General features: G+C 48.4%; 1 pseudogene; it reads left to right on the top strand.

Moving 5' to 3' along the window:
* The first annotated feature begins 7882 nt into the window (after positions 1 to 7882).
* Positions 7883 to 8000, top strand: LOC136660860 (5S ribosomal RNA; annotated as a pseudogene).
* Positions 8001 to 14206: the final 6206 nt, after the last annotated feature.

Below are 14206 nucleotides of genomic sequence, written 5' to 3'. Positions count from 1 at the left end.
AAAGACCGCCCTCCCTGGAAACAGATGTCCAGACAATGCACGTTTCTCCTCCTTCCTGGCAGAGGAGGAGGAATGGTAGCTCAAGCTTGCCATGATTGGCAGATCTCACACCATGCTATCTAACAGCATCTTGTCTTTGGCTGCTTTCTCTGTGCTATGCTCCACATGCGGTCCACAAATCCTACATATGTGGGGGGGGGGCGCCACCAGCCACATGAAGTCTATTGGGTGTGGTCTTGGAGCAAGGCTGCCTGAGCCCTCTAGTATGTCTGCATTCTGCTAGAGCCTATGTAGGCTGCCTTTAGGTGGGTTGCACCGATGGCATCCCAACTGTTTTTTTTATAAGTGGAGAGTCAGGCTGAGAAACTGCCCAGTGCAAAATCAGCCACTAAGCTTCATACGTAAATGGAGATTTGAATTGTGATCTTTCTGGCCCAAAGCTGGCCATTGGCTCTGAACTTTTTATTATTTCAAATATTTTATATTCTGCTTTTCAACCAAAAAAAAAGTTCGCAAAGCTGTTTGCAGAGAAAATTAAACAGTGGTTCCCTGTCCCCAAAAGGTCTTACAGTCTAAAAAAGATGCAGAAGAAACCAGCAGCAAACAGCCATTAGAAAAAGACACTATGCTGGGGTGCAGAGGAACAGTTACTTTCCCCTTGCTAAATAATGGGAATATCACTCCCCAGTTTTATCAGTTCTATACTAGTTTAAGTGCCAGTGCTCTCCCCCCACCACCACCTTGAGTATTAGTTTGCTGTTGGTGCTAGGAATCCTTTGGAGGATATTTGGCACCACTTGTAATGCCCAACAAAGAAGGAGCCATTAAAAATGACAAAATTTGTTCCACTTGTGGTTGATAAAAATGGAGCTTTAAATAGGAGCCTTTACAAAGTGGTTGGCAACCTTCAGCCTGGAAAGACTATGGTATAAGCCTACAGCACCCGGGATTCCCAGGGAGTCTCCCATCCAAGTACTAACCAGGCCTGACCCTGCTTAGCTTCCGAGATCAAGGTATAAGCCTACAGCACCCGGGATTCCCAGGGAGTCTCCCATCCAAGTACTAACCAGGCCTGACCCTGGTTAGCTTCCGAGATCATGGTATAAGCCTACAGCGCACAGTATTCCCAGGCGGTCTCCCATCCAAGTACTGACCAGGCCTGAGCCTGCTTAGCTTCCGAGATCATGGTATAAGCCTACAGCACCCGGGATTCCCAGGAAGTCTCCCATCCAAGTACTAACCAGGCGTGACCCTGGTTAGCTTCCGAGATCATGGTATAAGCCTACAGCACCCGGGATTCCCAGGAAGTCTCCCATCCAAGTACTAACCAGGCCTGACTCTGCTTAGCTTCCAAGATCATGGTATAAGCCTACAGCACCCGGTATTCCCAGGCGGTCTCCCATCCAATCCTAACCAGGCCTGACCCTGCTTAGCTTCCAAGATCAGACGAGATCGGGCATGTGAGCCTTTACAGCTGGTGGCTGATTTCCTCTCCCCTTAGCAGTTCTGCAGAGTACTAGTTCAAAAAAAATGACTGGAGAAATTTGCTGGGGCAAGGATGGCAGTTAATTTTTTTCCTTGCTAACCAACTGTTCAAAGTCTGAACATCACTCTTGCAAATCATCTAGGGCAGGGCTTCTCAACCAATGGTACGAGTGCCTCTGGTGGCACATGAGGTGGTGTCCGGCAGTACTCATGGGACGTCCAGACCCTGTCCACCTGGCAGTGAGACCAGAGATGCAGAGGCCAGAGCTCTAGCGTGCATTTTTCATGCGCTTGAAAAAGGCCTGTCCTTGCTTAGCCTCTTATCAGTGCTGTGTCTGGCCTCCCAATCTGGAAGTAATTGGCAATGATATTAACTGCTGGTTACTTCCGGTGGTACTTCCTATAGGCAAACCATGTGAAGTGGTGCAGTGGGGGACAAATGGTGAGAAACACTGACCTAGGGCTCTGTCAGTAGATTGCAATCTGCTTGGGTACCCAACCTGTCTTTCGCCGATGTATAACCACTGCAGTTCACCCATTTGATCGGCTCCAGGTGCAAAAAGCAGCTTATAGGCTGTGGGGTAGGAGAAACATTTTTGTTTTTGCCCCACACAGGGCAATTTGATCAAACCCACAGTCCTTTCACTAGTAAATCCTGAAATTCAACTAATTGTGGGTGCGAGGAGGACGTCAGCCAAACCTACAACTCCTCCACCTTTGAGGGGATGAAACTGCCTTTAAAAATAGGGGGGAGAAAAGGCATGGGTTTAAATTTGACAGTACAGCATAAAACAACCGCGTGCTCAGAGCAGAAGAAAGCAGAGCTGCAGGTTATTAATGCTCTGCGCCTTGAGAAAATGTACCCGCGTTTTGTTTTTAACACAGTGGGATGCCATAGATCAGGGGTGCTCAAACCCTGGCCCGGGGGCCACTTGTGGCCCTCGGGGGCTCCCAATCAGACCCTCAGGGAGCCCCCAGTCTCCAATGAGTCTCTGGCTCTCCAGAGACTTGCTGGAGCCTGTGCTGGCCCAATTCAACTGCTCTCAGTATAAGGACAACTGTTCGACTCTTGCCTGAGCTGTGGGACGAGGGCTCCCTCCACTACTTGCTGTTTCACATCTGTGATGCAGCAGTGGCAGCAAAGGAAAGGCTGGCCTTGCTTACTGCAAGGCCTTTTATAGGCCTTGAGCTACTGCAAGACCTTCATTCGTTCATATAAGTTCTAGCTCCAATATTCATTTATGTAAATTTATTCAAATTTTAATGCAAATTAATTTTATTTTTTCCCTGGCCCCTGACACAGTGTCAGAGAGATGATGTGGCCCTCCTGCACAAATGTTTGGACCCCCCTGGTGTAGTGGTTAGAGGCAACATCTAGAATTTCTGCTTGCGCAAGAGTCACAGGGTAACTCTCCAGGCCAGTCACCATCTCTCAGCGGACACCAGGCGTTTCAGACAGGGCTATCCAAAGATGCTTCCAGGGATTGAATTCAGGCAGGCCCTTCTACATGGGAAGCGGGTGCACTAAGCAGTGAGCTACGAGTGCTCTTCTCTGTATAACAGTGTACCGTTTCCCTTCCTGGCACAGGAGTGGTATATAACATCCTGCTCTTCTAAGACACATTCACTTCTTCTAGCACCTACAGGTGTGAGGGCATCAGTACTGGCAAGCATGGGGGAGGCTGAGCCCACCATGCAAGTGGGGCCATGTACAGATCCATTGCATCAAGCACATGCTTTGTTCTCCAATTCCAGCTCTCCCCCCCCCCCCACACACCCCATGATCACCTTCGAGGGTCTCCTGTGCCAAGCTGCACTCAGCTAAAGCAAGCAGCTTATGAATTAAGGAAAAAAGCCACCCCTATGGACCTCCCTCACTTGAGTTTTAGGGTGCTTCCTCCCTTTTCCTTTTACCCATGGGTCCTCCCTTCCTTTAGGCTTTGCAACATCCAAGTGTGATCTATGGCAGGGGTGTCCAAAGTTTTTGGCAGGAGGGCTGAATTAATTTACATTTCAAATTTGAATAAATTTACATAAATGATTATATTAAAGGTGAACTTATATGAATGAATGAAGGTCTTGCAATAGCTCAAGGCCTATAAAAGGCCTTGCACAAAGCAAGGCTGGCCTTTCCTTTGCTGCTGCTACTGCATCACAGACATGAAACAGCAAGCAGTGGAGGGAGCCCTCATCCCACAGCTCACTGGAGAGGCCAAACAGTTGCCCTCACGCTGAGAGCAGTTGCAGCAGGCCAGTGCAGGATCATTGGAGACTAGGGGCTCCCTGAGGGCCGCATAGAGAGGCCTTGAGGGCTGCAAGTGGCCCCAGGGCCAGGGTTTGGGCATCCCTGAGTAAGACTAAGCTCAATTCTATGCATATTTACTCAGAAGTTTGTGCCATTATAGTCAGTAGGCTTTACTCCCAGGTAAGTGTGGATAGGATTTCAGCTTATGGGAAACAAACACCTTTACGAATAATGCATCCTGGGCCTTCTTGGGTTTTTGTGGGCAGTGGGATCAAGTCCTTCCCGCACATTTAAAGCCTCCAATTTAGCCACAGCCAAACATAAGCGAAGGTGAAGAATTCACCGCCTGGAGAGCCTATTTGGGGCTGGCACTTGGCCAGCGTGAGTCATCCATTTGGAGTGCAGAATTATGTATTTTCTTATTCCAAAATTGTCTTGGTGTTCACTGCTGGGCCTTAATTGGTTTCCAGAATGATTGATTTTTCTGGGAGGAAAGGAGAAAAATAACATTCAAAAGGGAGGGGCATAAAGGCCCCAAACAAATGAAAAGCCATGTTGTAGCTGTAATGATGACAAATGTGGAACACGGTGAGTTCCAGAGGTGGGATTCTTTTGGAATGCTAGTGGTGCATCGTGCAGGCGTCTTCCAAATGCTTTCTGGTTCCAAGCACGCCTCTTTCACAAAAGCCTTGAAGACAAAAACTTTCACCGCACCTTGAAACGGAACACTGTGGCCTGAGCCCAGCTAACTCAGCAGCGCTGCTCCAGGCTTTCAGGTTGGTTTCAAGGCGGTCTCTCTATGAGCAACGGCCCTCATGGAAAGCAGCTTTCTAAATATCAATGGACAGAGGGACGGAGCCATATATAACTCTGCTGATCCGCCTTTAAAGATCAGCAATGCTGAGTGTGCATTTGCTTCCCTGCCTTGCCTTTTTCCTTTTGTGAGATGCAGGATTTTTCTCCTACTAGATTCAACACCAGGACGCCTGCTGACTCTCCAACCAAGCACCGGCTCTCAGAAAATCAAATTAGGCAAGACTTGGGAGGCAGCAGATAGAGGGGTTGTTTCCCTCTCAGTACTAGAACCGGGGGCTCACCCCATTAAAGAGAGTGGTGGAAGATTCAGGATGTGCGATGGGCAACGCAGTCGGTCTGTGGCACTCCCTGCCACATGATGTAGTGATCGCAGCTAGCTTTAAAAGCGAATTAGACAACTTCATGGAGGACCAGTCTAGCAAGGGCTACTAGTCACCTATGTGCTAACTCTGGGTGGGTGGGTGGGTGGGGGAGTGTGAATGCCAGTTGCAGGGGAGCTATGGTGGGAGAGGGCTCTGCCGTCACCTCATGCTTGTGGACTTCCCCAAGATAGTTGCTGGGTCACTAAGAGAAAAGGATGCTGGACTAGATCCGTTTGGGGCTTGGTCCACTAGGGCTCTTCTCCCTGTGGCCCTCCAGTGGCCCAACACTGAGGGTGCTGTCCTCTCCACCCAGCATGGCAGGGTGCGGTAATGGTTGTGAGCTGAGCAAGGAGACCCCTCTCCCTGAGCCTGTCTTCTGCTGCCTCTGGGCGAGCGGTTCTGTGCGGTCCCTGAAGCCAAGTAGGTTATTCATTCCAGCAGACCTCTCCGAGTAGAGAGGCGTTCAAATTCACATCTGATTTGACCCTCTCTGGTTCCTGGCTCTGGGCCAGGAAAAAAACATGGCCACTCCATGTTGGAAAATGCACCACCACCACTGGTTTTATAGCAAAGCCACAGAAAGCAAAAGCTGAGACAGGAGAGGAAGGATGTGATGAAACCATAGCTGGGCCTGCTCCATTGAAGTCGGAGTGAAGGATATGGGAGCTGTCAAACATTGCCCCTTGAGAACATTACCCGGCCATCGCCGAGCGCGAGCCGGAGGTTTTCAGCTCTGTTGGAAGAAATGGCCATCAACAGCCTCCCCACCAGCTGGTCTCAATGCATTATTTAGGGCATCTTTTGTGCCTGAATGGGCAGCAGCGTCAACCGGGAGGAATTGAAGGGCAAAACACTTCTGGCAATGACACACCCAAACTCTATTGTCTCACTTTTGCATCCTTCACTTGGGCAAACCTCTCAGGTTTGGAAAACTGAGGCTCCTTGACATCCATGCTCCCTGTGCTTTAGAAAAGTGACTTTTCTAAAAAAATGCAGGTCTCTGCCCCAAGAGGCTTCCATGAAGAGCCAAGTTATACCTGACCCTGAAAATGTTTTGTACATTTAATGTTCCCAGACTGTAGTTAACATCAAGGATTTTTTTCCTTTATGTTTGTTAATATATTCTAAATTCTATCCCATACTTGGGGGCCCGGAGCTCAGTGGTAAAGTTGCAGGCAGAGTCTCTTGGATTCAACTCTTGTCATTCCTAGGTAGTGGGAGGAACCCTGCCTGAACCCCTGGGGAGCTGCTTCCAGTTGGGGTGCACAATACTAAGCTAGACAGATTAATGGCTTGACTCCCTAGGAAACAGCTTCGAATGTTCATGAAGCAAGAGAATTGCCAATGTGAACATGTGCATTCAGGCTTATTCTTGCCCTGAGGGGGCGTCATTCAGTGGTTAGAGCCTCGGGCTCTTATGCAGGAGTCCTCAGGGCAGAGATGGCGCTAGGGTTTGTGTGACTTGGTGCGAGAGCTCATTGTGTCAGCCTCCTTCCATTCCAGACCATACAGAAGAAATTATGATATTGTGAGCACAGCCTACATGCAGTGGACCCCCTAGGATTGGTGTAACCCCATTAACTTTATTTTATTAGATAATAGTACAGGTCACCCAACCAATCAGTAGCCAACAAAAAAGCAGTGGCCAACGTGACGACACTCACACAACTGAACACGAGTGCTAGTATTAGCTCTGATGCATGGAAATGAGAACCTACACCTTGTTGGTTCCCTGCTGTGTGTCGTAACAACACCTCACAGGCTCTTGGAATAATCAGTCTTATTGGTCAGTTTTAAGTTCAGAAAATCCACTTTGTGTGACATAAGGCAGTTGCGTTTCCTTTTCAAATGATTTGGCTCTAACTTTTGACAGAATACAGATATTTTGGTGGGGTTGGTTTCATTGCATTCTGCAAGAAATTGGAAAGACGCCTTGGGCATTTGCTTTGACATGGGAAAGGTGGACGATAATTTCTCAAAATTGCCCACTGAATGATATATAACATGGTGGTGTTATTCAAAAATGCAGTCTGAACCCTCCCCACCTCCTAGTTACACCATTGCCCCAGGGGTCGATCTCTGGCAACATCTCTAGTAGTGCTGAGTAAGGTCTCTGCCTACAACTATTCTGCCAGTCTGTGTCTGATAGTACTGAGCTAGGACCAAGGTAAAACTCAGCAAGAAGCAGCTTTGTAGAAACATTCTGTCTCTTGAGCTAGGAAAGTGAGCTTCATCTCTGGGCAATATTTGGTAAGGAGCCATCACCCCAATGTGGAGTGTCTACTTCGTAGGCAGAAGGCTGCAGAGGTTCAGTCCCAGCCCCAAGTAGGGCCTCCTTGTCGAATCCCGGGAGAGATGCTGCCGGTCAGTGTCCAACAATCAGGAGCGAAATGGACCAATGGTCTGACTCAGCAGAAGGCAGCTGTCCAGGAGGGACTGCATTGTGTAGCTTACAACGGAATGAAGACAAAATTAAAGTCTTTTTTTTTTTAACGTTATCCAATGGAGGTAAGCCACTCCAGAATAGGCTCTTTTAATCATCAGTGGGCGAGAGGAGCTGTAAATAGCAAGGCTGCAGAATGGGTGTCAGTCTTTGTCTTGGCAACAGTCAGCTCTCTATGCCACCTGCTGCCCACACAGGGCACTGCAATGAGTGTGAACAAAAGGGGGGAGGCCCCATCTGTGGGAAAGCCAATGAAATGCCTTCTGGTCCAGGTAAGCCATATGATCTTCTAACCCCTGATGTTTGACTACAAAACACTATGGTCTCCCATCACCTGGAATTCACAGCTAATAATAGCTTTGGGGGGGGGGGTTGAGTGTGCAAAGCATTTTCTGAGCTCTAGCTTAATGTAAGCCTAGTAAATTATTAGCCCCATAGTGCAGAACAGGAAGACTGAGGGGGAGTGGTGGGAGGGTCTTGCCTAAGGCCACGAAGTGCAGAGGTCTTTCCCGCTTGAGAGCTCCAGGCAGGATATACAAGCAAATACCTTGCACATGCCCGATCTCGTCTGATCTCGGAAGCTAAGCAGGGTCAGGCCTGGTTAGTACTTGGATGGGAGACCGCCCGGGAATACTGGGTGCTGTAGGCTTATACCATGATCTCGGAAGCTAAGCAGGGTCAGGCCTGGTTAGTACTTGGATGGGAGACCGCCTGGGAATACCGGGTGCTGTAGGCTTAGACCATGATCTCGGAAGCTAAGCAGGGTCAGGCCTGGTTAGTACTTGGATGGGAGACCGCCTGGGAATACCGGGTGCTGTAGGCTTAGACCAGGGGTGCCCAAACCCCGGCCCGGGGGCCATTTGCGGCCCTTGGGGACTCCCAATCCGGCCCGTGGGGAGCCCCCAGTCTCCAATGAGCCTTCGGCCCTCCGGAGAATTGCTATAGCCCATGCTGGCCTGACGCAACTGCTCTCAGCATGAGGGCAAGTGTTTGACTTCTTGCGTGAGCTGTGGGAAGAGGGCTCCCTCCACTACTTGCTGTTTCACGTCTGTGATGCAGTAGCAGCAGTGAAGGAAAGGCCGGCCTTGCTTTCTGCAAGGCCTTTTATAGGCCTTGAGCTATTGCAAGACCTTCATTCATTCATATAAGTTCCATCTCCAATATATTCATTTATGTAAATTTATTCAAATTTGAAATGCAAATTATTTTGTTTTTTCCCCGGCCCCTGACACAGTGTCAGAGAGATGGTGTGGCCCTCCTGCCAAAAAGTTTAGACACCCCTGGCTTATACCATAGTCTTTCCAGACTGAAGGTTGCCAACCACCACCAGGTGGATCAGGACCTGGTCTGGCTCAAGACCTCCTGACACCCGAGGCGGCATGCCTAATGCTACTCCTCTTTCCAGATAATGTACCGGCTCTGCTGATCCCCCCACTCTCCATTGCTGTAGCTTAGCATTCCCCTCCACCTTTCCTCTTCCTCTCTGTCCCCTCTTCCTTCTCCAATCCAGGGAGTGAAGATGGACCAGTGAAAGCAAGGAGGAAGATAGGCATGGGCACCCCTCACTAATCTGCCACCTGATGCAACTGCTTCAGTTGGCCTCATGGTTGGGCCGCCCCTGGTTTGGACCTCTACAAATATGTCTGCCTCTTGAGATGATGGAGGGAGGCCCTCTTGCACATTTCCCCCTTCTGAGGTTTAATAGGTGAAGATGCACAAGTCCTTAACAATAAATGGGGAGAAGGCAAAGTGCTTTTCATAGAACTGAAGGAGCAGCCATAGCTCCATGAGAGCCCCCCCTTTTTTGGTCCCAGTTTCAATCCCTGGCAGCATCTCCCGGGAAAGAATCCTGTCAGGAATCCTAGAATGACACTGCCAGTCAGTGTTAAAAATACGGAGCCTTTGAGAAGACTGCATCTTGATTGGCCACCACCAGGCAGGAAAGAAAGGGAGCCATTGGCCACCCCACTCGCCTACCCAACTTGTCCACTGGGCTCTTGGAGCGGGGAGGCTCACGGTCCAGGTTGGGCTTTGTGGTAGGCTCCAGGGATGGGAAAATCCAGTGGGACTTGAGTCGAATCACAAGTCTCCACCCCCCCATGAGTCATAATGGGAACACTTTCCAAGCCGCTACCCTTGCATGACTCTAAAGGACTTGAGTTGAGTCACCTCCTTTAAAAAGCCCACCATGGAGAAAAACAGGGCTGCTGCTGGTGTGTGTGTGTGTGTGAGTGAGTGAGAGAGAGAGTTCAAAGTCACCTACTGTATTTGCCCATCTGTAAACAGGGTGGGAGGGGTGGGACAAACTGCAAGAGAGCGGGGACAGAAGTGGCAAGAAGGAGGAAGGAGGGTCCTTGGCAGCTCTACTCAGAAGCAGTCCCACTGTAGCTGGTTATTCAGTGTGGGTTCCCCTTACAAACTAACTGTACTGACAAACTAACGGACTAATCCAACAGAGACTGCCTGCCGAGTGGTGGAGAGCTGAGGTGGTGCTGGTGTACCCAAAAGCACTGCTGCTTGAAGGAGAGACCCTGCAGACTTACAGGCAAGCCAGCCCTCAACTAGTCTCCTTCCTGCTGGTGCTGGGGTACAGGGGTAGTTTGTGCAGTCTGCTAGATCTACCTATGGTTAACTGGGGGAACTAATTAGTTTAAAGTGGGCAGAAGTTCTTTAGGCAGAGCTCAATTCAGGAATTTGGCAAGACGCATTCTCATTGTCTTTTAGCCACTACACCACATCAGGTCTCAATAATAATAATACTAGTCCTCATTTTTGCACAGGACAGTCTTTCGTCCCTCCTGACTCTCCTGCTAATCTGTTTCCTTGGGTAACACTGTTCATCCCCCCAGGTTTTAGCACTGTAAGAGGGAGGAGAACATGCACAGGAATCTCTAGTGGCTGGCATCCTTCAGTCTCGGAAGACTATGGTTTTGCACTCTGAGCGGTGGCTCTGGAACAGAGTGTCCTCTCCAGTGAGCAAAGCCTGGGTAGAGTAGATATGGAGGATAGACTGTTACCCATGCAGCAAATCCCCCCTCTCCACATTGCTGCAATGGTCCAATGGAAAGGCAGAAGCCAATACGCGTCGCAGGAGTTGCAAGAGTGTGACTGTGTTCAGCCATGAACTGCCTCAGGGACTCCGGCTCTGGATTTTGCCTCGAGGTTGACTCCTGAAGCCTTTTCCTTAACTGGATGTAGCCACAAGGCAGTGGAGGTTTGGGATCAGAGTTTTCCTTCTCTCAGATGAGCTGCTTTCCCATGTTGACGAGTCCCATCTACCCGGTGGCTCTTTCTACACTGTACATAAACTTCCCATCACGTTCCTCATTTCATGCTTTAAAAAAAAAAAATCACATTGGTGAACACAGTAGGACAATATTTCCTCTCTTGTCCTTTTGTTTAAAACCTACTTAATACCTAAAACAGGGGTTGGACAGGAATCACTGCATAATCTTAGCCCCAGTTTTTAAAAGGAGACAAATGAAAGGAGGGGGATACAAAAAGTGATGAATATGTTTGATGCACTAGAGGGCGCCACATCAACAGAGTTTCTTAGCTTGACCAAAAATAAAGATTTGAGATTGCCCACCAAAACCACTCTTTTTGCAGAATCCTTGTCCGGCTTTTCCAGTGCTAAAAAGCAAAGCTTCACGAAGACTGTAACAAAAACCAATTTTATACTATTAAGCTTTCTGTAGATAATTCAAAATAAAGAAAATCAAATTAACCCAAAAAATGGAACAAAAAAAAACCCACAGAAGAGTCACCAAACATCTCTCTCTCTCTTCCCCCTTCCCCCCCTGTCCACCTATGGATCCGGTCCATCCATGAGGCTAACTGAGGCAGTAGCCTAAGGAGCAGCTTAGCTCAAATCCCCGCCTCCATCCATCCTCTCACATCCACTGCTTCTCTCCACTCCCTGAACTGGAAAAGGAAGAGGGAGACAAAGCTCATGGGGAAGTGTGGAGGATTGGAGGCTGGGGGGCCACCAGGCCACTTAAGCCACCAGGCCACTCAGGTTACCCCAACAGGTACTCTCCACCACTGCACCGAAGCTTCTGCTGAACACTGGTGTTTTTCAAGATGCGAAGAGAGTGGTTGTTGCCATTCTTATTGTATGTAGCTTGATCAGAGTGAGACGGAATTACAGGGGGAGAATGAGACTCTGGCCATCTTAGCAATCCCACCTGCAACGAAGGAGAGAAAAGACAGCCTGTCCCGCCTTTAATATTAACTCAAAAGCATGAGTACCAAGGTCCATGGCACACACACAGCCCTAAAGAAACCAACATCTCCTGCACTTGTGTCTATGGAAATGCTGCCAACCGAGTCTGATCATCAGTCTGCTTAGCTAAAAGTTGTCATTACTGACCGGCAGCAGTTCAGAGTTCCAGGCTCAGGGATCCTTTCCTAGTCCTACCATTGGTACAAATGTATATTTGTCTGTATGGGGAACTTTTTACGGTGCTTTCCCCCCCAACCTAAATGTTCAACCTAAAATTATAAACATAAAAAGCCTTATGTTCAACCTAAAATTAATCCACTTTAAAAAAAAGGACCACTCTAAAGCAGCAACCAAAATTTGGCTAAGGGGGACACTCAGACCAACTCCAACAACTAAAGGGACAGAAAACAGTTTAACGGTGTGTGGAAAAGTCATCAGCGAGGTAGCTAAATGGACTTCAAGAGGCAGGTAGTTCCGCACACTGGGGGCCACAATGGAGAAGGCGCTGTCACTGAAGCCCTGAATCTCTGAAGGCTTATGACTCTTTGACATTTGCCACAGGCCCAGGCTTCGTGCATAAGCATGAGGACTAGTAACCCCTCTTTGTAGTTTATTACTTTGGCATTTCTCCGAATTCTATCTTGGTTCTTTGGTAACACACGGGCAGAGCTTATCCAAAGCTCCTAATCCTTTCATCTGGCCCGTACTTAAGGAGAAGGATTTAACAGGGCTGTCTGAGCTGCCCATTTTAGAAACCAGGGGACGGCAAGTTGCTTTTGCAAAGGTAAGGGCTTTAAAAACATTTTCACATCTTCTTTCTCCTTCTTCCTTTGTGATGGTTTCCAGGGGATCTGTGAAAAGCTGCCTTTGGCTGGATAGGTTTTCAAATTCACCTGTGTGCTCGACCATCTGGACTCCAAGAGGTACAGAAATTGAGGCAAATGAAAAGAATATTAATGTAAAGAGGAGAGGCTGAATTGGGGGACAATGATGGCGGAGCTATTGATGTGCAGGCCACTCAACTGTCTGTGTTTGATAGGTGGCAGATGGAAACAGAAGCTGCTTAGCATATAGCTAGGAAAACAAAGTTGGACCTCGTGGATTTTGCATGGCGGACCAGCAGAGTTGACATCTACCTTTGGGGGTGTCTTTCATACAGGTCTGTCTGCAAAAGTGCTGTATTCAGAGGAGGGAACCATTAGTATCAAATGGATCCAGATTTGCATGGCTGTGCCTCGTACAGTGGAGACCCAAGTGCTTTTGGAAAGCCTACAAAAGGGAACATGAGAAAGCAATGGTCATTTGCTGTGGCTTGTCCCCCGGCAACTAGGTCCAGAGGTAGACTGCCTCTGAAGCTGGAAGCTTCATGTTGCCATCTTGCCTAATAGTTGTGGATGGGCCTGGCCTCCATTTGTCAAAGGCTCCAATCCTATTCACACTTACCTAGGAGTAAACCCCATTGACTACAATGAATCTTACTTGTGAGAAGACATGCATAGTATTGAGCTCAAAGCCTTTTGAAAGCCAGCAGTCATCCCCAGGGTCTTATGGAAGTGAATTGGTTGGCAACCTTCAGTCTCGAAAGACTATGGTATAAGCCTATAGCACCTGCTATTCCTTGGTGGTCTCCCATCCAAGTATTAACCAGGCCTAACCCTGCTTAGCTTCCACGATCAGACAAGATCAGGCATACGGAGGGTCGATTTGCTAGTGAATACAAACAAACAAAACCACTTCCTTTTGGATGATGGTAAATTTTCAGAAGTCCACAAGCACAAGGTTATAAGAAGATCCCTTCTGGATCACACCCAGGCCCATCAAGTCCAGCATCCTGTTTCCTACAGTGGCCTCTGGACAACCCACAAGCTGGAGGTGAAGGCAGACTAGTCTCCTGCTATTGCTTCCTCGCAACTGGTCGTCAGAGGTGGACTGCTCCTGAAGCTGGAGGAAGCATATGCAGTAGCTACATTGTGACTAGTAGCCCATTGGTAGAGTTTTTTCTCCATCCTGGATTTGCCAAATCCTCTTTTAAGGGATTGAAGTTAGTGACCAGCACCATGTCTTGTGGAAGTGAATTCCAGAGATTAATTATCTGCTTTGTGACCAAGTTCTTCCATTTTTCTAGCCTGACCACCCCACTGATCAATTTCATCAGAGGATCCCTGGTTCTAGGGGTGAGAGAGAACTTCCCTCTCTCTAAGTTCTTCACACCACCCATCATTTTCTCAGCCTCAGTTTTGTTTCCCCTTTGCCACCTTTTTTCTAAACTCAAAACCCCCAGATGTTGCTGCTACCTTGCTTTATTCCAGCCTCCTGATCATTTTGCTTGCCCACAACTCAAACAGCTTCCTGACCTCTGAGCTGAAGCCCCTTCCCCTCTTACAACCAGCTTAAAGAACCAAATATAATCAAAAACCGGCAGCAACTGTTACCCTGCACATGTCTGATCTTGGAAGCTAAGCAGGGTCAGGCCTGCTTAGTACTTGGATGGGAGACCACCTTGGAATACTGGGTGCTGTAGGCTTATACCATAGTCTTTCGAGACTGAAGGTTGCCAACCAATCAAAAACCATTGAGATGTCAGTTTCATGGATGACAGACAGCTGAGTGGAAGGATCTCCAAAGTGGCA

The sequence above is a fragment of the Tiliqua scincoides genome, chromosome 9 (assembly GCF_035046505.1).
Source record: "Tiliqua scincoides isolate rTilSci1 chromosome 9, rTilSci1.hap2, whole genome shotgun sequence".
Lineage (NCBI taxonomy): Eukaryota > Metazoa > Chordata > Lepidosauria > Squamata > Scincidae > Tiliqua > Tiliqua scincoides.
The sequence above is the reverse complement of the archived record's forward strand: the minus strand, read 5'-3'. Positions and strand labels throughout refer to the sequence as shown.